The following is a 24,671-nucleotide window of genomic DNA, read 5'->3' on the forward strand; positions in this document are numbered from 1 at the left end:
TTGAGGAGCTTGCGGGGATGTGAAATGACGTGGCCAACTGTACCGAAAACGGGGAAGAGAAATTCTAGGCAACAGCCACTTGTGCTCCCAGGCGGCCACACTGACAACGAGGGCCAGCGTTGCTCAAATTCGGTGATGGGACGAGAACCGCTGTAGGCTGTTTATTAGGCCACGACAGTGAGCGTTTACTTTCTGTAAGGAATGTCTTGTCGTCGCAGGTGTTGTGTTTCGCCTGTACTCGGGGCTCCCAGGGAAAGTAGAAAACGCAATGTTATCAGGTGTTTTTCTTGCAAGAAATCGAGTCAAAAGGTCTGTATTACACACGTCTTTACCAGGTTCGGAACTTCAAATCTGTTTATGGCCTCTTTACAAGCTCGCTATTCGTCTTCCAAAATATTAAAAGTACACCATACCTCCAGATTCAGCCGTCCCCCACCCCCTGTACAAACTGTCTGTCGTATGGGCGCCCTTGGAGTGAGAACAGATAGGTTTCGAATGGAATGGAAATAACATCTGTAACAAGTGTAATTAAAAACACAATTTCTCCCTACTCACTGACAAAATATCCGAACAGTGCCTTCTGTAACACACACAGTTCTACATTGACAGACGCGTAATAGCGGCAGTTTCAATAAATTACTAATTGCAGAAACGGGTAGCCCTCAGTGAATTCGTTGTTGCATCACTACATTCACAGAAAAGAGACTTCCTTGTTTCCCATCGCTTTGTTACACACCTGACGTGTTGTGTTTACAAACAAAAAGCAATTTAGTTTTATCTTTACCTAATCCACGTCTAAGCCAAGATTGCTACAAGGTATCAATCGTTTACCAAATACCGCACAATTAATCTGCATCTTCGAAATCAACCCGACACAGCTGAAATGTTGTCATGGATGAGACTTTATTTTTCTCTCTTATGCGCGAAGAAAATATGTCCATATTCCGAATGAAAATTTGCACAAATATTCGATCGAGCTTTCCACGTCCTACTCGGAAGGAGAAGCAAAAAGAAGTGTTACCTTTTAAGTGTCTTCTGTTACTCGGCGTCGAATGTCGAACGTGCTGGCTGATGTTCGTTCTTGGAGTTCACTGACGTCCTGTTTGTTCGTCGCGCACAACACTCACGAGTGCATCCAGCTCTCTTAGAACATCTGACAGTCTGAGCTGTGGTCCTTCAGTTGCTCGGCGACAGTCGACCGCGCGTGACAATGCTGCCGTATTTGCTAGCACTAAGGGCTCTCCTGGAAGGAGCGAAAGTAAAGTGTGGCTTGCATTGTGGCTGCAAAAAGCACTCATTCCGCAGATCGCATTCGCGGTTTCAACAGCCGAGGAAGAGGGCTCGTTGGAGACGGAGAGGAGGGCCCGGAGGCGGCAACCCGGACTTGGCCCGCCATCTTCCGGAGGGAACGGTAAATTAACCCCAGCAGCGGCCGGCGCCGCGAGCCGTATGGTGCTGCTCGCACAAAATGCATCGTTTTTCTCGGCAGAGGAGCGTTGTTGCGACTGTCTGCCATCTAACTCGACAGCCAATAGCTCTCTTGTAAGGAGACAGGTACATGGACGGCCACCATTCTGTTCGCCGATTGCGGAAACGTCAGGAGCTCTCGTTACATCTCGATAGCGCGAGGCACTACAAATTCTCGCCTGTGGCGCGACGAATGCATACTTACCTGGCGTAGGGGATACCGTGATCATGAAGGCGGTTCCTCCGGGGTGAGGCCCTTCCATTGCACTTCGGTCGAGCTGACCCCCGCGATTACTCCAAATGTGAGTAACTCGGGCGCATAATTTTTGGTAGTCGGGACTTGCGTTCGCGCTGTCCCGGTGTCTATTTCAATTGCAAACGCAGTATTCTGTGGTAGCAGTCGGTAACTAGTGCGTCTGAGCACTCGGCCAGCAACGTGTTCCGCAAGGGACTGCCAAACGCAGCAGCACTCGCGCTACGCGCGTACCACACGTCTGCGTCGACCTGGCGTCAAACCCAGAGCCAGAGCACACTGTCTGTTCGATAAGCGCGGGGGACGCGCACCAGTAGTAGCAGCGGCAGCCGCGAGATGGCACAAGCGGTCTAACTCTGGTACGACATCCACATTAATGGCCGAACGGCGACTTTTGGCTTTCTCTGTCCATCAGGGGAATGCGCGCCAAACGCAATTGGACGGCGCGGCATTCCCTGCACGCGCGGCGACCGCGGTGGCGCGAGCCGGCGTACACGAGGCGTCGCCCAGCCGAACGCTTTGTCGTCTGTGGCCAGGTACATGAGGGGGCCGGCAGCAAGCGTCTAGCGTAGCGTCCCGAGACTTGCAGACTTGCGGCACTTGAGGAGCTTGCGGGGATGTGAAATGACGTGGCCAACTGTACCGAAAACGGGGAAGAGAAATTCTAGGCAACAGCCACTTGTGCTCCCAGGCGGCCACACTGACAACGAGGGCCAGCGTTGCTCAAATTCGGTGATGGGACGAGAACCGCTGTAGGCTGTTTATTAGGCCACGACAGTGAGCGTTTACTTTCTGTAAGGAATGTCTTGTCGTCGCAGGTGTTGTGTTTCGCCTGTACTCGGGGCTCCCAGGGAAAGTAGAAAACGCAATGTTATCAGGTGTTTTTCTTGCAAGAAATCGAGTCAAAAGGTCTGTATTACACACGTCTTTACCAGGTTCGGAACTTCAAATCTGTTTATGGCCTCTTTACAAGCTCGCTATTCGTCTTCCAAAATATTAAAAGTACACCATACCTCCAGATTCAGCCGTCCCCCACCCCCTGTACAAACTGTCTGTCGTATGGGCGCCCTTGGAGTGAGAACAGATAGGTTTCGAATGGAATGGAAATAACATCTGTAACAAGTGTAATTAAAAACACAATTTCTCCCTACTCACTGACAAAATATCCGAACAGTGCCTTCTGTAACACACACAGTTCTACATTGACAGACGCGTAATAGCGGCAGTTTCAATAAATTACTAATTGCAGAAACGGGTAGCCCTCAGTGAATTCGTTGTTGCATCACTACATTCACAGAAAAGAGACTTCCTTGTTTCCCATCGCTTTGTTACACACCTGACGTGTTGTGTTTACAAACAAAAAGCAATTTAGTTTTATCTTTACCTAATCCACGTCTAAGCCAAGATTGCTACAAGGTATCAATCGTTTACCAAATACCGCACAATTAATCTGCATCTTCGAAATCAACCCGACACAGCTGAAATGTTGTCATGGATGAGACTTTATTTTTCTCTCTTATGCGCGAAGAAAATATGTCCATATTCCGAATGAAAATTTGCACAAATATTCGATCGAGCTTTCCACGTCCTACTCGGAAGGAGAAGCAAAAAGAAGTGTTACCTTTTAAGTGTCTTCTGTTACTCGGCGTCGAATGTCGAACGTGCTGGCTGATGTTCGTTCTTGGAGTTCACTGACGTCCTGTTTGTTCGTCGCGCACAACACTCACGAGTGCATCCAGCTCTCTTAGAACATCTGACAGTCTGAGCTGTGGTCCTTCAGTTGCTCGGCGACAGTCGACCGCGCGTGACAATGCTGCCGTATTTGCTAGCACTAAGGGCTCTCCTGGAAGGAGCGAAAGTAAAGTGTGGCTTGCATTGTGGCTGCAAAAAGCACTCATTCCGCAGATCGCATTCGCGGTTTCAACAGCCGAGGAAGAGGGCTCGTTGGAGACGGAGAGGAGGGCCCGGAGGCGGCAACCCGGACTTGGCCCGCCATCTTCCGGAGGGAACGGTAAATTAACCCCAGCAGCGGCCGGCGCCGCGAGCCGTATGGTGCTGCTCGCACAAAATGCATCGTTTTTCTCGGCAGAGGAGCGTTGTTGCGACTGTCTGCCATCTAACTCGACAGCCAATAGCTCTCTTGTAAGGAGACAGGTACATGGACGGCCACCATTCTGTTCGCCGATTGCGGAAACGTCAGGAGCTCTCGTTACATCTCGATAGCGCGAGGCACTACAAATTCTCGCCTGTGGCGCGACGAATGCATACTTACCTGGCGTAGGGGATACCGTGATCATGAAGGCGGTTCCTCCGGGGTGAGGCCCTTCCATTGCACTTCGGTCGAGCTGACCCCCGCGATTACTCCAAATGTGAGTAACTCGGGCGCATAATTTTTGGTAGTCGGGACTTGCGTTCGCGCTGTCCCGGTGTCTATTTCAATTGCAAACGCAGTATTCTGTGGTAGCAGTCGGTAACTAGTGCGTCTGAGCACTCGGCCAGCAACGTGTTCCGCAAGGGACTGCCAAACGCAGCAGCACTCGCGCTACGCGCGTACCACACGTCTGCGTCGACCTGGCGTCAAACCCAGAGCCAGAGCACACTGTCTGTTCGATAAGCGCGGGGGACGCGCACCAGTAGTAGCAGCGGCAGCCGCGAGATGGCACAAGCGGTCTAACTCTGGTACGACATCCACATTAATGGCCGAACGGCGACTTTTGGCTTTCTCTGTCCATCAGGGGAATGCGCGCCAAACGCAATTGGACGGCGCGGCATTCCCTGCACGCGCGGCGACCGCGGTGGCGCGAGCCGGCGTACACGAGGCGTCGCCCAGCCGAACGCTTTGTCGTCTGTGGCCAGGTACATGAGGGGGCCGGCAGCAAGCGTCTAGCGTAGCGTCCCGAGACTTGCAGACTTGCGGCACTTGAGGAGCTTGCGGGGATGTGAAATGACGTGGCCAACTGTACCGAAAACGGGGAAGAGAAATTCTAGGCAACAGCCACTTGTGCTCCCAGGCGGCCACACTGACAACGAGGGCCAGCGTTGCTCAAATTCGGTGATGGGACGAGAACCGCTGTAGGCTGTTTATTAGGCCACGACAGTGAGCGTTTACTTTCTGTAAGGAATGTCTTGTCGTCGCAGGTGTTGTGTTTCGCCTGTACTCGGGGCTCCCAGGGAAAGTAGAAAACGCAATGTTATCAGGTGTTTTTCTTGCAAGAAATCGAGTCAAAAGGTCTGTATTACACACGTCTTTACCAGGTTCGGAACTTCAAATCTGTTTATGGCCTCTTTACAAGCTCGCTATTCGTCTTCCAAAATATTAAAAGTACACCATACCTCCAGATTCAGCCGTCCCCCACCCCCTGTACAAACTGTCTGTCGTATGGGCGCCCTTGGAGTGAGAACAGATAGGTTTCGAATGGAATGGAAATAACATCTGTAACAAGTGTAATTAAAAACACAATTTCTCCCTACTCACTGACAAAATATCCGAACAGTGCCTTCTGTAACACACACAGTTCTACATTGACAGACGCGTAATAGCGGCAGTTTCAATAAATTACTAATTGCAGAAACGGGTAGCCCTCAGTGAATTCGTTGTTGCATCACTACATTCACAGAAAAGAGACTTCCTTGTTTCCCATCGCTTTGTTACACACCTGACGTGTTGTGTTTACAAACAAAAAGCAATTTAGTTTTATCTTTACCTAATCCACGTCTAAGCCAAGATTGCTACAAGGTATCAATCGTTTACCAAATACCGCACAATTAATCTGCATCTTCGAAATCAACCCGACACAGCTGAAATGTTGTCATGGATGAGACTTTATTTTTCTCTCTTATGCGCGAAGAAAATATGTCCATATTCCGAATGAAAATTTGCACAAATATTCGATCGAGCTTTCCACGTCCTACTCGGAAGGAGAAGCAAAAAGAAGTGTTACCTTTTAAGTGTCTTCTGTTACTCGGCGTCGAATGTCGAACGTGCTGGCTGATGTTCGTTCTTGGAGTTCACTGACGTCCTGTTTGTTCGTCGCGCACAACACTCACGAGTGCATCCAGCTCTCTTAGAACATCTGACAGTCTGAGCTGTGGTCCTTCAGTTGCTCGGCGACAGTCGACCGCGCGTGACAATGCTGCCGTATTTGCTAGCACTAAGGGCTCTCCTGGAAGGAGCGAAAGTAAAGTGTGGCTTGCATTGTGGCTGCAAAAAGCACTCATTCCGCAGATCGCATTCGCGGTTTCAACAGCCGAGGAAGAGGGCTCGTTGGAGACGGAGAGGAGGGCCCGGAGGCGGCAACCCGGACTTGGCCCGCCATCTTCCGGAGGGAACGGTAAATTAACCCCAGCAGCGGCCGGCGCCGCGAGCCGTATGGTGCTGCTCGCACAAAATGCATCGTTTTTCTCGGCAGAGGAGCGTTGTTGCGACTGTCTGCCATCTAACTCGACAGCCAATAGCTCTCTTGTAAGGAGACAGGTACATGGACGGCCACCATTCTGTTCGCCGATTGCGGAAACGTCAGGAGCTCTCGTTACATCTCGATAGCGCGAGGCACTACAAATTCTCGCCTGTGGCGCGACGAATGCATACTTACCTGGCGTAGGGGATACCGTGATCATGAAGGCGGTTCCTCCGGGGTGAGGCCCTTCCATTGCACTTCGGTCGAGCTGACCCCCGCGATTACTCCAAATGTGAGTAACTCGGGCGCATAATTTTTGGTAGTCGGGACTTGCGTTCGCGCTGTCCCGGTGTCTATTTCAATTGCAAACGCAGTATTCTGTGGTAGCAGTCGGTAACTAGTGCGTCTGAGCACTCGGCCAGCAACGTGTTCCGCAAGGGACTGCCAAACGCAGCAGCACTCGCGCTACGCGCGTACCACACGTCTGCGTCGACCTGGCGTCAAACCCAGAGCCAGAGCACACTGTCTGTTCGATAAGCGCGGGGGACGCGCACCAGTAGTAGCAGCGGCAGCCGCGAGATGGCACAAGCGGTCTAACTCTGGTACGACATCCACATTAATGGCCGAACGGCGACTTTTGGCTTTCTCTGTCCATCAGGGGAATGCGCGCCAAACGCAATTGGACGGCGCGGCATTCCCTGCACGCGCGGCGACCGCGGTGGCGCGAGCCGGCGTACACGAGGCGTCGCCCAGCCGAACGCTTTGTCGTCTGTGGCCAGGTACATGAGGGGGCCGGCAGCAAGCGTCTAGCGTAGCGTCCCGAGACTTGCAGACTTGCGGCACTTGAGGAGCTTGCGGGGATGTGAAATGACGTGGCCAACTGTACCGAAAACGGGGAAGAGAAATTCTAGGCAACAGCCACTTGTGCTCCCAGGCGGCCACACTGACAACGAGGGCCAGCGTTGCTCAAATTCGGTGATGGGACGAGAACCGCTGTAGGCTGTTTATTAGGCCACGACAGTGAGCGTTTACTTTCTGTAAGGAATGTCTTGTCGTCGCAGGTGTTGTGTTTCGCCTGTACTCGGGGCTCCCAGGGAAAGTAGAAAACGCAATGTTATCAGGTGTTTTTCTTGCAAGAAATCGAGTCAAAAGGTCTGTATTACACACGTCTTTACCAGGTTCGGAACTTCAAATCTGTTTATGGCCTCTTTACAAGCTCGCTATTCGTCTTCCAAAATATTAAAAGTACACCATACCTCCAGATTCAGCCGTCCCCCACCCCCTGTACAAACTGTCTGTCGTATGGGCGCCCTTGGAGTGAGAACAGATAGGTTTCGAATGGAATGGAAATAACATCTGTAACAAGTGTAATTAAAAACACAATTTCTCCCTACTCACTGACAAAATATCCGAACAGTGCCTTCTGTAACACACACAGTTCTACATTGACAGACGCGTAATAGCGGCAGTTTCAATAAATTACTAATTGCAGAAACGGGTAGCCCTCAGTGAATTCGTTGTTGCATCACTACATTCACAGAAAAGAGACTTCCTTGTTTCCCATCGCTTTGTTACACACCTGACGTGTTGTGTTTACAAACAAAAAGCAATTTAGTTTTATCTTTACCTAATCCACGTCTAAGCCAAGATTGCTACAAGGTATCAATCGTTTACCAAATACCGCACAATTAATCTGCATCTTCGAAATCAACCCGACACAGCTGAAATGTTGTCATGGATGAGACTTTATTTTTCTCTCTTATGCGCGAAGAAAATATGTCCATATTCCGAATGAAAATTTGCACAAATATTCGATCGAGCTTTCCACGTCCTACTCGGAAGGAGAAGCAAAAAGAAGTGTTACCTTTTAAGTGTCTTCTGTTACTCGGCGTCGAATGTCGAACGTGCTGGCTGATGTTCGTTCTTGGAGTTCACTGACGTCCTGTTTGTTCGTCGCGCACAACACTCACGAGTGCATCCAGCTCTCTTAGAACATCTGACAGTCTGAGCTGTGGTCCTTCAGTTGCTCGGCGACAGTCGACCGCGCGTGACAATGCTGCCGTATTTGCTAGCACTAAGGGCTCTCCTGGAAGGAGCGAAAGTAAAGTGTGGCTTGCATTGTGGCTGCAAAAAGCACTCATTCCGCAGATCGCATTCGCGGTTTCAACAGCCGAGGAAGAGGGCTCGTTGGAGACGGAGAGGAGGGCCCGGAGGCGGCAACCCGGACTTGGCCCGCCATCTTCCGGAGGGAACGGTAAATTAACCCCAGCAGCGGCCGGCGCCGCGAGCCGTATGGTGCTGCTCGCACAAAATGCATCGTTTTTCTCGGCAGAGGAGCGTTGTTGCGACTGTCTGCCATCTAACTCGACAGCCAATAGCTCTCTTGTAAGGAGACAGGTACATGGACGGCCACCATTCTGTTCGCCGATTGCGGAAACGTCAGGAGCTCTCGTTACATCTCGATAGCGCGAGGCACTACAAATTCTCGCCTGTGGCGCGACGAATGCATACTTACCTGGCGTAGGGGATACCGTGATCATGAAGGCGGTTCCTCCGGGGTGAGGCCCTTCCATTGCACTTCGGTCGAGCTGACCCCCGCGATTACTCCAAATGTGAGTAACTCGGGCGCATAATTTTTGGTAGTCGGGACTTGCGTTCGCGCTGTCCCGGTGTCTATTTCAATTGCAAACGCAGTATTCTGTGGTAGCAGTCGGTAACTAGTGCGTCTGAGCACTCGGCCAGCAACGTGTTCCGCAAGGGACTGCCAAACGCAGCAGCACTCGCGCTACGCGCGTACCACACGTCTGCGTCGACCTGGCGTCAAACCCAGAGCCAGAGCACACTGTCTGTTCGATAAGCGCGGGGGACGCGCACCAGTAGTAGCAGCGGCAGCCGCGAGATGGCACAAGCGGTCTAACTCTGGTACGACATCCACATTAATGGCCGAACGGCGACTTTTGGCTTTCTCTGTCCATCAGGGGAATGCGCGCCAAACGCAATTGGACGGCGCGGCATTCCCTGCACGCGCGGCGACCGCGGTGGCGCGAGCCGGCGTACACGAGGCGTCGCCCAGCCGAACGCTTTGTCGTCTGTGGCCAGGTACATGAGGGGGCCGGCAGCAAGCGTCTAGCGTAGCGTCCCGAGACTTGCAGACTTGCGGCACTTGAGGAGCTTGCGGGGATGTGAAATGACGTGGCCAACTGTACCGAAAACGGGGAAGAGAAATTCTAGGCAACAGCCACTTGTGCTCCCAGGCGGCCACACTGACAACGAGGGCCAGCGTTGCTCAAATTCGGTGATGGGACGAGAACCGCTGTAGGCTGTTTATTAGGCCACGACAGTGAGCGTTTACTTTCTGTAAGGAATGTCTTGTCGTCGCAGGTGTTGTGTTTCGCCTGTACTCGGGGCTCCCAGGGAAAGTAGAAAACGCAATGTTATCAGGTGTTTTTCTTGCAAGAAATCGAGTCAAAAGGTCTGTATTACACACGTCTTTACCAGGTTCGGAACTTCAAATCTGTTTATGGCCTCTTTACAAGCTCGCTATTCGTCTTCCAAAATATTAAAAGTACACCATACCTCCAGATTCAGCCGTCCCCCACCCCCTGTACAAACTGTCTGTCGTATGGGCGCCCTTGGAGTGAGAACAGATAGGTTTCGAATGGAATGGAAATAACATCTGTAACAAGTGTAATTAAAAACACAATTTCTCCCTACTCACTGACAAAATATCCGAACAGTGCCTTCTGTAACACACACAGTTCTACATTGACAGACGCGTAATAGCGGCAGTTTCAATAAATTACTAATTGCAGAAACGGGTAGCCCTCAGTGAATTCGTTGTTGCATCACTACATTCACAGAAAAGAGACTTCCTTGTTTCCCATCGCTTTGTTACACACCTGACGTGTTGTGTTTACAAACAAAAAGCAATTTAGTTTTATCTTTACCTAATCCACGTCTAAGCCAAGATTGCTACAAGGTATCAATCGTTTACCAAATACCGCACAATTAATCTGCATCTTCGAAATCAACCCGACACAGCTGAAATGTTGTCATGGATGAGACTTTATTTTTCTCTCTTATGCGCGAAGAAAATATGTCCATATTCCGAATGAAAATTTGCACAAATATTCGATCGAGCTTTCCACGTCCTACTCGGAAGGAGAAGCAAAAAGAAGTGTTACCTTTTAAGTGTCTTCTGTTACTCGGCGTCGAATGTCGAACGTGCTGGCTGATGTTCGTTCTTGGAGTTCACTGACGTCCTGTTTGTTCGTCGCGCACAACACTCACGAGTGCATCCAGCTCTCTTAGAACATCTGACAGTCTGAGCTGTGGTCCTTCAGTTGCTCGGCGACAGTCGACCGCGCGTGACAATGCTGCCGTATTTGCTAGCACTAAGGGCTCTCCTGGAAGGAGCGAAAGTAAAGTGTGGCTTGCATTGTGGCTGCAAAAAGCACTCATTCCGCAGATCGCATTCGCGGTTTCAACAGCCGAGGAAGAGGGCTCGTTGGAGACGGAGAGGGGGCCCGGAGGCGGCAACCCGGACTTGGCCCGCCATCTTCCGGAGGGAACGGTAAATTAACCCCAGCACGCGGCCGGCGCGCCGCGAGCCGTATGGTGCTGCTCGCACAAAATGCATCGTTTTTCTCGGCAGAGGAGCGTTGTTGCGACTGTCTGCCATCTAACTCGACAGCCAATAGCTCTCTTGTAAGGAGACAGGTACATGGACGGCCACCATTCTGTTCGCCGATTGCGGAAACGTCAGGAGCTCTCGTTACATCTCGATAGCGCGAGGCACTACAAATTCTCGCCTGTGGCGCGACGAATGCATACTTACCTGGCGTAGGGGATACCGTGATCATGAAGGCGGTTCCTCCGGGGTGAGGCCCTTCCATTGCACTTCGGTCGAGCTGACCCCCGCGATTACTCCAAATGTGAGTAACTCGGGCGCATAATTTTTGGTAGTCGGGACTTGCGTTCGCGCTGTCCCGGTGTCTATTTCAATTGCAAACGCAGTATTCTGTGGTAGCAGTCGGTAACTAGTGCGTCTGAGCACTCGGCCAGCAACGTGTTCCGCAAGGGACTGCCAAACGCAGCAGCACTCGCGCTACGCGCGTACCACACGTCTGCGTCGACCTGGCGTCAAACCCAGAGCCAGAGCACACTGTCTGTTCGATAAGCGCGGGGGACGCGCACCAGTAGTAGCAGCGGCAGCCGCGAGATGGCACAAGCGGTCTAACTCTGGTACGACATCCACATTAATGGCCGAACGGCGACTTTTGGCTTTCTCTGTCCATCAGGGGAATGCGCGCCAAACGCAATTGGACGGCGCGGCATTCCCTGCACGCGCGGCGACCGCGGTGGCGCGAGCCGGCGTACACGAGGCGTCGCCCAGCCGAACGCTTTGTCGTCTGTGGCCAGGTACATGAGGGGGCCGGCAGCAAGCGTCTAGCGTAGCGTCCCGAGACTTGCAGACTTGCGGCACTTGAGGAGCTTGCGGGGATGTGAAATGACGTGGCCAACTGTACCGAAAACGGGGAAGAGAAATTCTAGGCAACAGCCACTTGTGCTCCCAGGCGGCCACACTGACAACGAGGGCCAGCGTTGCTCAAATTCGGTGATGGGACGAGAACCGCTGTAGGCTGTTTATTAGGCCACGACAGTGAGCGTTTACTTTCTGTAAGGAATGTCTTGTCGTCGCAGGTGTTGTGTTTCGCCTGTACTCGGGGCTCCCAGGGAAAGTAGAAAACGCAATGTTATCAGGTGTTTTTCTTGCAAGAAATCGAGTCAAAAGGTCTGTATTACACACGTCTTTACCAGGTTCGGAACTTCAAATCTGTTTATGGCCTCTTTACAAGCTCGCTATTCGTCTTCCAAAATATTAAAAGTACACCATACCTCCAGATTCAGCCGTCCCCCACCCCCTGTACAAACTGTCTGTCGTATGGGCGCCCTTGGAGTGAGAACAGATAGGTTTCGAATGGAATGGAAATAACATCTGTAACAAGTGTAATTAAAAACACAATTTCTCCCTACTCACTGACAAAATATCCGAACAGTGCCTTCTGTAACACACACAGTTCTACATTGACAGACGCGTAATAGCGGCAGTTTCAATAAATTACTAATTGCAGAAACGGGTAGCCCTCAGTGAATTCGTTGTTGCATCACTACATTCACAGAAAAGAGACTTCCTTGTTTCCCATCGCTTTGTTACACACCTGACGTGTTGTGTTTACAAACAAAAAGCAATTTAGTTTTATCTTTACCTAATCCACGTCTAAGCCAAGATTGCTACAAGGTATCAATCGTTTACCAAATACCGCACAATTAATCTGCATCTTCGAAATCAACCCGACACAGCTGAAATGTTGTCATGGATGAGACTTTATTTTTCTCTCTTATGCGCGAAGAAAATATGTCCATATTCCGAATGAAAATTTGCACAAATATTCGATCGAGCTTTCCACGTCCTACTCGGAAGGAGAAGCAAAAAGAAGTGTTACCTTTTAAGTGTCTTCTGTTACTCGGCGTCGAATGTCGAACGTGCTGGCTGATGTTCGTTCTTGGAGTTCACTGACGTCCTGTTTGTTCGTCGCGCACAACACTCACGAGTGCATCCAGCTCTCTTAGAACATCTGACAGTCTGAGCTGTGGTCCTTCAGTTGCTCGGCGACAGTCGACCGCGCGTGACAATGCTGCCGTATTTGCTAGCACTAAGGGCTCTCCTGGAAGGAGCGAAAGTAAAGTGTGGCTTGCATTGTGGCTGCAAAAAGCACTCATTCCGCAGATCGCATTCGCGGTTTCAACAGCCGAGGAAGAGGGCTCGTTGGAGACGGAGAGGAGGGCCCGGAGGCGGCAACCCGGACTTGGCCCGCCATCTTCCGGAGGGAACGGTAAATTAACCCCAGCAGCGGCCGGCGCCGCGAGCCGTATGGTGCTGCTCGCACAAAATGCATCGTTTTTCTCGGCAGAGGAGCGTTGTTGCGACTGTCTGCCATCTAACTCGACAGCCAATAGCTCTCTTGTAAGGAGACAGGTACATGGACGGCCACCATTCTGTTCGCCGATTGCGGAAACGTCAGGAGCTCTCGTTACATCTCGATAGCGCGAGGCACTACAAATTCTCGCCTGTGGCGCGACGAATGCATACTTACCTGGCGTAGGGGATACCGTGATCATGAAGGCGGTTCCTCCGGGGTGAGGCCCTTCCATTGCACTTCGGTCGAGCTGACCCCCGCGATTACTCCAAATGTGAGTAACTCGGGCGCATAATTTTTGGTAGTCGGGACTTGCGTTCGCGCTGTCCCGGTGTCTATTTCAATTGCAAACGCAGTATTCTGTGGTAGCAGTCGGTAACTAGTGCGTCTGAGCACTCGGCCAGCAACGTGTTCCGCAAGGGACTGCCAAACGCAGCAGCACTCGCGCTACGCGCGTACCACACGTCTGCGTCGACCTGGCGTCAAACCCAGAGCCAGAGCACACTGTCTGTTCGATAAGCGCGGGGGACGCGCACCAGTAGTAGCAGCGGCAGCCGCGAGATGGCACAAGCGGTCTAACTCTGGTACGACATCCACATTAATGGCCGAACGGCGACTTTTGGCTTTCTCTGTCCATCAGGGGAATGCGCGCCAAACGCAATTGGACGGCGCGGCATTCCCTGCACGCGCGGCGACCGCGGTGGCGCGAGCCGGCGTACACGAGGCGTCGCCCAGCCGAACGCTTTGTCGTCTGTGGCCAGGTACATGAGGGGGCCGGCAGCAAGCGTCTAGCGTAGCGTCCCGAGACTTGCAGACTTGCGGCACTTGAGGAGCTTGCGGGGATGTGAAATGACGTGGCCAACTGTACCGAAAACGGGGAAGAGAAATTCTAGGCAACAGCCACTTGTGCTCCCAGGCGGCCACACTGACAACGAGGGCCAGCGTTGCTCAAATTCGGTGATGGGACGAGAACCGCTGTAGGCTGTTTATTAGGCCACGACAGTGAGCGTTTACTTTCTGTAAGGAATGTCTTGTCGTCGCAGGTGTTGTGTTTCGCCTGTACTCGGGGCTCCCAGGGAAAGTAGAAAACGCAATGTTATCAGGTGTTTTTCTTGCAAGAAATCGAGTCAAAAGGTCTGTATTACACACGTCTTTACCAGGTTCGGAACTTCAAATCTGTTTATGGCCTCTTTACAAGCTCGCTATTCGTCTTCCAAAATATTAAAAGTACACCATACCTCCAGATTCAGCCGTCCCCCACCCCCTGTACAAACTGTCTGTCGTATGGGCGCCCTTGGAGTGAGAACAGATAGGTTTCGAATGGAATGGAAATAACATCTGTAACAAGTGTAATTAAAAACACAATTTCTCCCTACTCACTGACAAAATATCCGAACAGTGCCTTCTGTAACACACACAGTTCTACATTGACAGACGCGTAATAGCGGCAGTTTCAATAAATTACTAATTGCAGAAACGGGTAGCCCTCAGTGAATTCGTTGTTGCATCACTACATTCACAGAAAAGAGACTTCCTTGTTTCCCATCGCTTTGTTACACACCTGACGTGTTGTGTTTACAAACAAAAAGCAATTTAGTTTTATCTTTACCTAATCCACGTCTAAGCCAAGATTGCTACAAGGTATCAATCGTTTACCAAATACCGCACAATTAATCTGCATCTTCGAAATCAACCCGACACAGCTGAAATGTTGTCATGGATGAGACTTTATTTTTCTCTCTTATGCGCGAAGAAAATATGTCCATATTCCGAATGAAAATTTGCACAAATATTCGATCGAGCTTTCCACGTCCTACTCGGAAGGAGAAGCAAAAAGAAGTGTTACCTTTTAAGTGTCTTCTGTTACTCGGCGTCGAATGTCGAACGTGCTGGCTGATGTTCGTTCTTGGAGTTCACTGACGTCCTGTTTGTTCGTCGCGCACAACACTCACGAGTGCATCCAGCTCTCTTAGAACATCTGACAGTCTGAGCTGTGGTCCTTCAGTTGCTCGGCGACAGTCGACCGCGCGTGACAATGCTGCCGTATTTGCTAGCACTAAGGGCTCTCCTGGAAGGAGCGAAAGTAAAGTGTGGCTTGCATTGTGGCTGCAAAAAGCACTCATTCCGCAGATCGCATTCGCGGTTTCAACAGCCGAGGAAGAGGGCTCGTTGGAGACGGAGAGGAGGGCCCGGAGGCGGCAACCCGGACTTGGCCCGCCATCTTCCGGAGGGAACGGTAAATTAACCCCAGCAGCGGCCGGCGCCGCGAGCCGTATGGTGCTGCTCGCACAAAATGCATCGTTTTTCTCGGCAGAGGAGCGTTGTTGCGACTGTCTGCCATCTAACTCGACAGCCAATAGCTCTCTTGTAAGGAGACAGGTACATGGACGGCCACCATTCTGTTCGCCGATTGCGGAAACGTCAGGAGCTCTCGTTACATCTCGATAGCGCGAGGCACTACAAATTCTCGCCTGTGGCGCGACGAATGCATACTTACCTGGCGTAGGGGATACCGTGATCATGAAGGCGGTTCCTCCGGGGTGAGGCCCTTCCATTGCACTTCGGTCGAGCTGACCCCCGCGATTACTCCAAATGTGAGTAACTCGGGCGCATAATTTTTGGTAGTCGGGACTTGCGTTCGCGCTGTCCCGGTGTCTATTTCAATTGCAAACGCAGTATTCTGTGGTAGCAGTCGGTAACTAGTGCGTCTGAGCACTCGGCCAGCAACGTGTTCCGCAAGGGACTGCCAAACGCAGCAGCACTCGCGCTACGCGCGTACCACACGTCTGCGTCGACCTGGCGTCAAACCCAGAGCCAGAGCACACTGTCTGTTCGATAAGCGCGGGGGACGCGCACCAGTAGTAGCAGCGGCAGCCGCGAGATGGCACAAGCGGTCTAACTCTGGTACGACATCCACATTAATGGCCGAACGGCGACTTTTGGCTTTCTCTGTCCATCAGGGGAATGCGCGCCAAACGCAATTGGACGGCGCGGCATTCCCTGCACGCGCGGCGACCGCGGTGGCGCGAGCCGGCGTACACGAGGCGTCGCCCAGCCGAACGCTTTGTCGTCTGTGGCCAGGTACATGAGGGGGCCGGCAGCAAGCGTCTAGCGTAGCGTCCCGAGACTTGCAGACTTGCGGCACTTGAGGAGCTTGCGGGGATGTGAAATGACGTGGCCAACTGTACCGAAAACGGGGAAGAGAAATTCTAGGCAACAGCCACTTGTGCTCCCAGGCGGCCACACTGACAACGAGGGCCAGCGTTGCTCAAATTCGGTGATGGGACGAGAACCGCTGTAGGCTGTTTATTAGGCCACGACAGTGAGCGTTTACTTTCTGTAAGGAATGTCTTGTCGTCGCAGGTGTTGTGTTTCGCCTGTACTCGGGGCTCCCAGGGAAAGTAGAAAACGCAATGTTATCAGGTGTTTTTCTTGCAAGAAATCGAGTCAAAAGGTCTGTATTACACACGTCTTTACCAGGTTCGGAACTTCAAATCTGTTTATGGCCTCTTTACAAGCTCGCTATTCGTCTTCCAAAATATTAAAAGTACACCATACCTCCAGATTCAGCCGTCCCCCACCCCCTGTACAAACTGTCTGTCGTATGGGCGCCCTTGGAGTGAGAACAGATAGGTTTCGAATGGAATGGAAATAACATCTGTAACAAGTGTAATTAAAAACACAATTTCTCCCTACTCACTGACAAAATATCCGAACAGTGCCTTCTGTAACACACACAGTTCTACATTGACAGACGCGTAATAGCGGCAGTTTCAATAAATTACTAATTGCAGAAACGGGTAGCCCTCAGTGAATTCGTTGTTGCATCACTACATTCACAGAAAAGAGACTTCCTTGTTTCCCATCGCTTTGTTACACACCTGACGTGTTGTGTTTACAAACAAAAAGCAATTTAGTTTTATCTTTACCTAATCCACGTCTAAGCCAAGATTGCTACAAGGTATCAATCGTTTACCAAATACCGCACAATTAATCTGCATCTTCGAAATCAACCCGACACAGCTGAAATGTTGTCATGGATGAGACTTTATTTTTCTCTCTTATGCGCGAAGAAAATATGTCCATATTCCGAATGAAAATTTGCACAAATATTCGATCGAGCTTTCCACGTCCTACTCGGAAGGAGAAGCAAAAAGAAGTGTTACCTTTTAAGTGTCTTCTGTTACTCGGCGTCGAATGTCGAACGTGCTGGCTGATGTTCGTTCTTGGAGTTCACTGACGTCCTGTTTGTTCGTCGCGCACAACACTCACGAGTGCATCCAGCTCTCTTAGAACATCTGACAGTCTGAGCTGTGGTCCTTCAGTTGCTCGGCGACAGTCGACCGCGCGTGACAATGCTGCCGTATTTGCTAGCACTAAGGGCTCTCCTGGAAGGAGCGAAAGTAAAGTGTGGCTTGCATTGTGGCTGCAAAAAGCACTCATTCCGCAGATCGCATTCGCGGTTTCAACAGCCGAGGAAGAGGGCTCGTTGGAGACGGAGAGGAGGGCCCGGAGGCGGCAACCCGGACTTGGCCCGCCATCTTCCGGAGGGAACGGTAAATTAACCCCAGCAGCGGCCGGCGCCGCGAGCCGTATGGTGCTGCTCGCACAAAATGCATCGTTTTTCTCGGCAGAGGAGCGTTGTTGCGACTGTCTGCCATCTAACTCGACAGCCAATAGCTCTCTTGTAAGGAGACAGGTACATGGACGGCCACCATTCTGTTCGCCGATTGCGGAAACGTCAGGAGCTCTCGTTACATCTCGATAGCGCGAGGCACTACAAATTCTCGCCTGTGGCGCGACGAATGCATACTTACCTGGCGTAGGGGATACCGTGATCATGAAGGCGGTTCCTCCGGGGTGAGGCCCTTCCATTGCACTTCGGTCGAGCTGACCCCCGCGATTACTCCAAATGTGAGTAACTCGGGCGCATAATTTTTGGTAGTCGGGACTTGCGTTCGCGCTGTCCCGGTGTCTATTTCAATTGCAAACGCAGTATTCTGTGGTAGCAGTCGGTAACTAGTGCGTCTGAGCACTCGGCCAGCAACGTGTTCCGCAAGGGACTGCCAAACGCAGCAGCACTCGCGCTACGCGCGTACCACACGTCTGCGTCGACCTGGCGTCAAACCCAGAGCCAGAGCACACTGTCTGTTCGATAAGCGCGGGGGACGCGCACCAGTAGTAGCAGCGGCAGCCGCGAGATGGCACAAGCGGTCTAACTCTGGTACGACATCCACATTAATGGCCGAACGGCGACTTTTGGCTTTCTCTGTCCATCAGGGGAATGCGCGCCAAACGCAATTGGACGGCGCGGCATTCCCTGCACGCGCGGCGACCGCGGTGGCGCGAGCCGGCGTACACGAGGCGTCGCCCAGCCGAACGCTTTGTCGTCTGTGGCCAGGTACATGAGGGGGCCGGCAGCAAGCGTCTAGCGTAGCGTCCCGAGACTTGCAGACTTGCGGCACTTGAGGAGCTTGCGGGGATGTGAAATGACGTGGCCAACTGTACCGAAAACGGGGAAGAGAAATTCTAGGCAACAGCCACTTGTGCTCCCAGGCGGCCACACTGACAACGAGGGCCAGCGTTGCTCAAATTCGGTGATGGGACGAGAACCGCTGTAGGCTGTTTATTAGGCCACGACAGTGAGCGTTTACTTTCTGTAAGGAATGTCTTGTCGTCGCAGGTGTTGTGTTTCGCCTGTACTCGGGGCTCCCAGGGAAAGTAGAAAACGCAATGTTATCAGGTGTTTTTCTTGCAAGAAATCGAGTCAAAAGGTCTGTATTACACACGTCTTTACCAGGTTCGGAACTTCAAATCTGTTTATGGCCTCTTTACAAGCTCGCTATTCGTCTTCCAAAATATTAAAAGTACACCATACCTCCAGATTCAGCCGTCCCCCACCCCCTGTACAAACTGTCTGTCGTATGGGCGCCCTTGGAGTGAGAACAGATAGGTTTCGAATGGAATGGAAATAACATCTGTAACAAGTGTAATTAAAAACACAATTTCTCCCTACTCACTGACAAAATATCCGAACAGTGCCTTCTGTAACACACACAGTTCTACATTGACAGACGCGTAATAGCGGCAGTTTCAATAAATTACTAATTGCAGAAACGGGTAGCCCTCAGTGAATTCGTTGTTGCATCACTACATTCACAGAAAAGAGACTTCCTTGTTTCCCATCGCTTTGTTACACACCTGACGTGTTGTGTTTACAAACAAAAAGCAATTTAGTTTTATCTTTACCTAATCCACGTCTAAGCCAAGATTGCTACAAGGTATCAATCGTTTACCAAATACCGCACAATTAATCTGCATCTTCGAAATCAACCCGACACAGCTGAAATGTTGTCATGGATGAGACTTTATTTTTCTCTCTTATGCGCGAAGAAAATATGTCCATATTCCGAATGAAAATTTGCACAAATATTCGATCGAGCTTTCCACGTCCTACTCGGAAGGAGAAGCAAAAAGAAGTGTTACCTTTTAAGTGTCTTCTGTTACTCGGCGTCGAATGTCGAACGTGCTGGCTGATGTTCGTTCTTGGAGTTCACTGACGTCCTGTTTGTTCGTCGCGCACAACACTCACGAGTGCATCCAGCTCTCTTAGAACATCTGACAGTCTGAGCTGTGGTCCTTCAGTTGCTCGGCGACAGTCGACCGCGCGTGACAATGCTGCCGTATTTGCTAGCACTAAGGGCTCTCCTGGAAGGAGCGAAAGTAAAGTGTGGCTTGCATTGTGGCTGCAAAAAGCACTCATTCCGCAGATCGCATTCGCGGTTTCAACAGCCGAGGAAGAGGGCTCGTTGGAGACGGAGAGGAGGGCCCGGAGGCGGCAACCCGGACTTGGCCCGCCATCTTCCGGAGGGAACGGTAAATTAACCCCAGCAGCGGCCGGCGCCGCGAGCCGTATGGTGCTGCTCGCACAAAATGCATCGTTTTTCTCGGCAGAGGAGCGTTGTTGCGACTGTCTGCCATCTAACTCGACAGCCAATAGCTCTCTTGTAAGGAGACAGGTACATGGACGGCCACCATTCTGTTCGCCGATTGCGGAAACGTCAGGAGCTCTCGTTACATCTCGATAGCGCGAGGCACTACAAATTCTCGCCTGTGGCGCGACGAATGCATACTTACCTGGCGTAGGGGATACCGTGATCATGAAGGCGGTTCCTCCGGGGTGAGGCCCTTCCATTGCACTTCGGTCGAGCTGACCCCCGCGATTACTCCAAATGTGAGTAACTCGGGCGCATAATTTTTGGTAGTCGGGACTTGCGTTCGCGCTGTCCCCGGTGTCTATTTCAATTGCAAACGCAGTATTCTGTGGTAGCAGTCGGTAACTAGTGCGTCTGAGCACTCGGCCAGCAACGTGTTCCGCAAGGGACTGCCAAACGCAGCAGCACTCGCGCTACGCGCGTACCACACGTCTGCGTCGACCTGGCGTCAAACCCAGAGCCAGAGCACACTGTCTGTTCGATAAGCGCGGGGGACGCGCACCAGTAGTAGCAGCGGCAGCCGCGAGATGGCACAAGCGGTCTAACTCTGGTACGACATCCACATTAATGGCCGAACGGCGACTTTTGGCTTTCTCTGTCCATCAGGGGAATGCGCGCCAAACGCAATTGGACGGCGCGGCATTCCCTGCACGCGCCGGCGACCGCGGTGGCGCGAGCCGGCGTACACGAGGCGTCGCCCAGCCGAACGCTTTGTCGTCTGTGGCCAGGTACATGAGGGGGGCCGGCAGCAAGCGTCTAGCGTAGCGTCCCGAGACTTGCAGACTTGCGGCACTTGAGGAGCTTGCGGGGATGTGAAATGACGTGGCCAACTGTACCGAAAACGGGGGAAGAGAAATTCTAGGCAACAGCCACTTGTGCTCCCAGGCGGCCACACTGACAACGAGGGCCAGCGTTGCTCAAATTCGGTGATGGGACGAGAACCGCTGTAGGCTGTTTATTAGGCCACGACAGTGAGCGTTTACTTTCTGTAAGGAATGTCTTGTCGTCGCAGGTGTTGTGTTTCGCCTGTACTCGGGGCTCCCAGGGAAAGTAGAAAACGCAATGTTATCAGGTGTTTTTCTTGCAAGAAATCGAGTCAAAAGGTCTGTATTACACACGTCTTTACCAGGTTCGGAACTTCAAATCTGTTTATGGCCTCTTTACAAGCTCGCTATTCGTCTTCCAAAATATTAAAAGTACACCATACCTCCAGATTCAGCCGTCCCCCACCCCCTGTACAAACTGTCTGTCGTATGGGCGCCCTTGGAGTGAGAACAGATAGGTTTCGAATGGAATGGAAATAACATCTGTAACAAGTGTAATTAAAAACACAATTTCTCCCTACTCACTGACAAAATATCCGAACAGTGCCTTCTGTAACACACACAGTTCTACATTGACAGACGCGTAATAGCGGCAGTTTCAATAAATTACTAATTGCAGAAACGGGTAGCCCTCAGTGAATTCGTTGTTGCATCACTACATTCACAGAAAAGAGACTTCCTTGTTTCCCATCGCTTTGTTACACACCTGACGTGTTGTGTTTACAAACAAAAAAGCAATTTAGTTTTATCTTTACCTAATCCACGTCTAAGCCAAGATTGCTACAAGGTATCAATCGTTTACCAAATACCGCACAATTAATCTGCATCTTCGAAATCAACCCGACACAGCTGAAATGTTGTCATGGATGAGACTTTATTTTTCTCTCTTATGCGCGAAGAAAATATGTCCATATTCCGAATGAAAATTTGCACAAATATTCGATCGAGCTTTCCACGTCCTACTCGGAAGGAGAAGCAAAAAGAAGTGTTACCTTTTAAGTGTCTTCTGTTACTCGGCGTCGAATGTCGAACGTGCTGGCTGATGTTCGTTCTTGGAGTTCACTGACGTCCTGTTTGTTCGTCGCGCACAACACTCACGAGTGCATCCAGCTCTCTTAGAACATCTGACAGTCTGAGCTGTGGTCCTTCAGTTGCTCGGCGACAGTCGACCGCGCGTGACAATGCTGCCGTATTTGCTAGCACTAAGGGCTCTCCTGGAAGGAGCGAAAGTAAAGTGTGGCTTGCATTGTGGCTGCAAAAAGCACTCATTCCGCAGATCGCATTCGCGGTTTCAACAGCCGAGGAAGAGGGCTCGTTGGAGACGGAGAGGAGGGCCCGGAGGCGGCAACCCGGACTTGGCCCGCCATCTTCCGGAGGGAACGGTAAATTAACCCCAGCAGCGGCCGGCGCCGCGAGCCGTATGGTGCTGCTCGCACAAAATGCATCGTTTTCCTCGGCAGAGGAGCGTTGTTGCGACTGTCTGCCATCTAACTCGACAGCCAATAGCTCTCTTGTAAGGAGACAGGTACATGGACGGCCACCATTCTGTTCGCCGATTGCGGAAACGTCAGGAGCTCTCGTTACATCTCGATAGCGCGAGGCACTACAAATTCTCGCCTGTGGCGCGACGAATGCATACTTACCTGGCGTAGGGGATACCGTGATCATGAAGGCGGTTCCTCCGGGGTGAGGCCCTTCCATTGCACTTCGGTCGAGCTGACCCCCCGCGATTACTCCAAATGTGAGTAACTCGGGCGCATAATTTTTGGTAGTCGGGACTTGCGTTCGCGCTGTCCCGGTGTCTATTTCAATTGCAAACGCAGTATTCTGTGGTAGCAGTCGGTAACTAGTGCGTCTGAGCACTCGGCAGCAACGTGTTCCGCAAGGGACTGCCAAACGCAGCAGCACTCGCGCTACGCGCGTACCACACGTCTGCGTCCGACCTGGCGTCAAACCCAGAGCCAGAGCACACTGTCTGTTCGATAAGCGCGGGGGACGCGCACCAGTAGTAGCAGCGGCAGCCGCGAGATGGCACAAGCGGTCTAACCTCTGGTACGACATCCACATTAATGGCCGAACGGCGACTTTTGGCTTTCTCTGTCCATCAGGGGAATGCGCGCCAAACGCAATTGGACGGCGCGGCATTCCCTGCACGCGCGGCGACCGCGGTGGCGCGAGCCGGCGTACACGAGGCGTCGCCCAGCCGAACGCTTTGTCGTCTGTGGCCAGGTACATGAGGGGGCCGGCAGCAAGCGTCTAGCGTAGCGTCCCGAGACTTGCAGACTTGCGGCACTTGAGGAGCTTGCGGGGATGTGAAATGACGTGGCCAACTGTACCGAAAACGGGGAAGAGAAATTCTAGGCAACAGCCACTTGTGCTCCCAGGCGGCCACACTGACAACGAGGGCCAGCGTTGCTCAAATTCGGTGATGGGACGAGAACCCGCTGTAGGCTGTTTATTAGGCCCACGACAGTGAGCGTTTACTTTCTGTAAGGAATGTCTTGTCGTCGCAGGTGTTGTGTTTCGCCTGTACTCGGGGCTCCAGGGAAAGTAGAAAACGCAATGTTATCAGGTGTTTTTCTTGCAAGAAATCGAGTCAAAAGGTCTGTATTACACACGTCTTTACCAGGTTCGGAACTTCAAATCTGTTTATGGCCTCTTTACAAGCTCGCTATTCGTCTTCCAAAATATTAAAAGTACACCATACCTCCAGATTCAGCCGTCCCCCACCCCCTGTACAAACTGTCTGTCGTATGGGCGCCCTTGGAGTGAGAACAGATAGGTTTCGAATGGAATGGAAATAACATCTGTAACAAGTGTAATTAAAAACACAATTTCTCCCTACTCACTGACAAAATATCCGAACAGTGCCTTCTGTAACACACACAGTTCTACATTGACAGACGCGTAATAGCGGCAGTTTCAATAAATTACTAATTGCAGAAACGGGTAGCCCTCAGTGAATTCGTTGTTGCATCACTACATTCACAGAAAAGAGACTTCCTTGTTTCCCATCGCTTTGTTACACACCTGACGTGTTGTGTTTACAAACAAAAAGCAATTTAGTTTTATCTTTACCTAATCCACGTCTAAGCCAAGATTGCTACAAGGTATCAATCGTTTACCAAATACCGCACAATTAATCTGCATCTTCGAAATCAACCCGACACAGCTGAAATGTTGTCATGGATGAGACTTTATTTTTCTCTCTTATGCGCGAAGAAAATATGTCCATATTCCGAATGAAAATTTGCACAAATATTCGATCGAGCTTTCCACGTCCTACTCGGAAGGAGAAGCAAAAAGAAGTGTTACCTTTTAAGTGTCTTCTGTTACTCGGCGTCGAATGTCGAACGTGCTGGCTGATGTTCGTTCTTGGAGTTCACTGACGTCCTGTTTGTTCGTCGCGCACAACACTCACGAGTGCATCCAGCTCTCTTAGAACATCTGACAGTCTGAGCTGTGGTCCTTCAGTTGCTCGGCGACAGTCGACCGCGCGTGGACAATGCTGCCGTATTTGCTAGCACTAAGGGCTCTCCTGGAAGGAGCGAAAGTAAAGTGTGGCTTGCATTGTGGCTGCAAAAAGCACTCATTCCGCAGATCGCATTCGCGGTTTCAACAGCCGAGGAAGAGGGCTCGTTGGAGACGGAGAGGAGGGCCCGGAGGCGGCAACCCGGACTTGGCCCGCCATCTTCCGGAGGGAACGGTAAATTAACCCCAGCAGCGGCCGGCGCCGCGAGCCGTATGGTGCTGCT

General features: G+C 51.5%; 10 non-coding genes across 10 annotated transcripts; all 10 read left to right on the forward strand.

Moving 5' to 3' along the window:
- Positions 1 to 1,664: 1,664 nt before the first annotated feature.
- On the forward strand, positions 1,665 to 1,827 carry LOC126446943 (U1 spliceosomal RNA). Its single transcript, XR_007583514.1, has one exon. It is a non-coding gene; the product is annotated as a U1 spliceosomal RNA (small nuclear RNA).
- Positions 1,828 to 3,984: 2,157 nt separating this feature from the next.
- LOC126446949 (U1 spliceosomal RNA) lies at positions 3,985 to 4,147 on the forward strand. Its single transcript, XR_007583520.1, has one exon. It is a non-coding gene; the product is annotated as a U1 spliceosomal RNA (small nuclear RNA).
- A 2,157-nt stretch (positions 4,148 to 6,304) lies between these two features.
- Positions 6,305 to 6,467, forward strand: LOC126446950 (U1 spliceosomal RNA). Its single transcript, XR_007583521.1, has one exon. It is a non-coding gene; the product is annotated as a U1 spliceosomal RNA (small nuclear RNA).
- A 2,157-nt stretch (positions 6,468 to 8,624) lies between these two features.
- Positions 8,625 to 8,787, forward strand: LOC126446951 (U1 spliceosomal RNA). Its single transcript, XR_007583522.1, has one exon. It is a non-coding gene; the product is annotated as a U1 spliceosomal RNA (small nuclear RNA).
- Positions 8,788 to 10,946: 2,159 nt separating this feature from the next.
- On the forward strand, positions 10,947 to 11,109 carry LOC126446953 (U1 spliceosomal RNA). Its single transcript, XR_007583523.1, has one exon. It is a non-coding gene; the product is annotated as a U1 spliceosomal RNA (small nuclear RNA).
- A 2,157-nt stretch (positions 11,110 to 13,266) lies between these two features.
- On the forward strand, positions 13,267 to 13,429 carry LOC126446944 (U1 spliceosomal RNA). The gene has a single exon (XR_007583515.1). It is a non-coding gene; the product is annotated as a U1 spliceosomal RNA (small nuclear RNA).
- A 2,157-nt stretch (positions 13,430 to 15,586) lies between these two features.
- On the forward strand, positions 15,587 to 15,749 carry LOC126446945 (U1 spliceosomal RNA). The gene has a single exon (XR_007583516.1). It is a non-coding gene; the product is annotated as a U1 spliceosomal RNA (small nuclear RNA).
- Positions 15,750 to 17,906: 2,157 nt separating this feature from the next.
- On the forward strand, positions 17,907 to 18,069 carry LOC126446946 (U1 spliceosomal RNA). Its single transcript, XR_007583517.1, has one exon. It is a non-coding gene; the product is annotated as a U1 spliceosomal RNA (small nuclear RNA).
- A 2,157-nt stretch (positions 18,070 to 20,226) lies between these two features.
- Positions 20,227 to 20,390, forward strand: LOC126446947 (U1 spliceosomal RNA). The gene has a single exon (XR_007583518.1). It is a non-coding gene; the product is annotated as a U1 spliceosomal RNA (small nuclear RNA).
- A 2,161-nt stretch (positions 20,391 to 22,551) lies between these two features.
- On the forward strand, positions 22,552 to 22,715 carry LOC126446948 (U1 spliceosomal RNA). The gene has a single exon (XR_007583519.1). It is a non-coding gene; the product is annotated as a U1 spliceosomal RNA (small nuclear RNA).
- Positions 22,716 to 24,671: the final 1,956 nt, after the last annotated feature.

This window comes from Schistocerca serialis, unplaced genomic scaffold (assembly GCF_023864345.2).
Source record: "Schistocerca serialis cubense isolate TAMUIC-IGC-003099 unplaced genomic scaffold, iqSchSeri2.2 HiC_scaffold_445, whole genome shotgun sequence".
Classification (NCBI taxonomy): Eukaryota; Metazoa; Arthropoda; class Insecta; order Orthoptera; family Acrididae; genus Schistocerca; species Schistocerca serialis.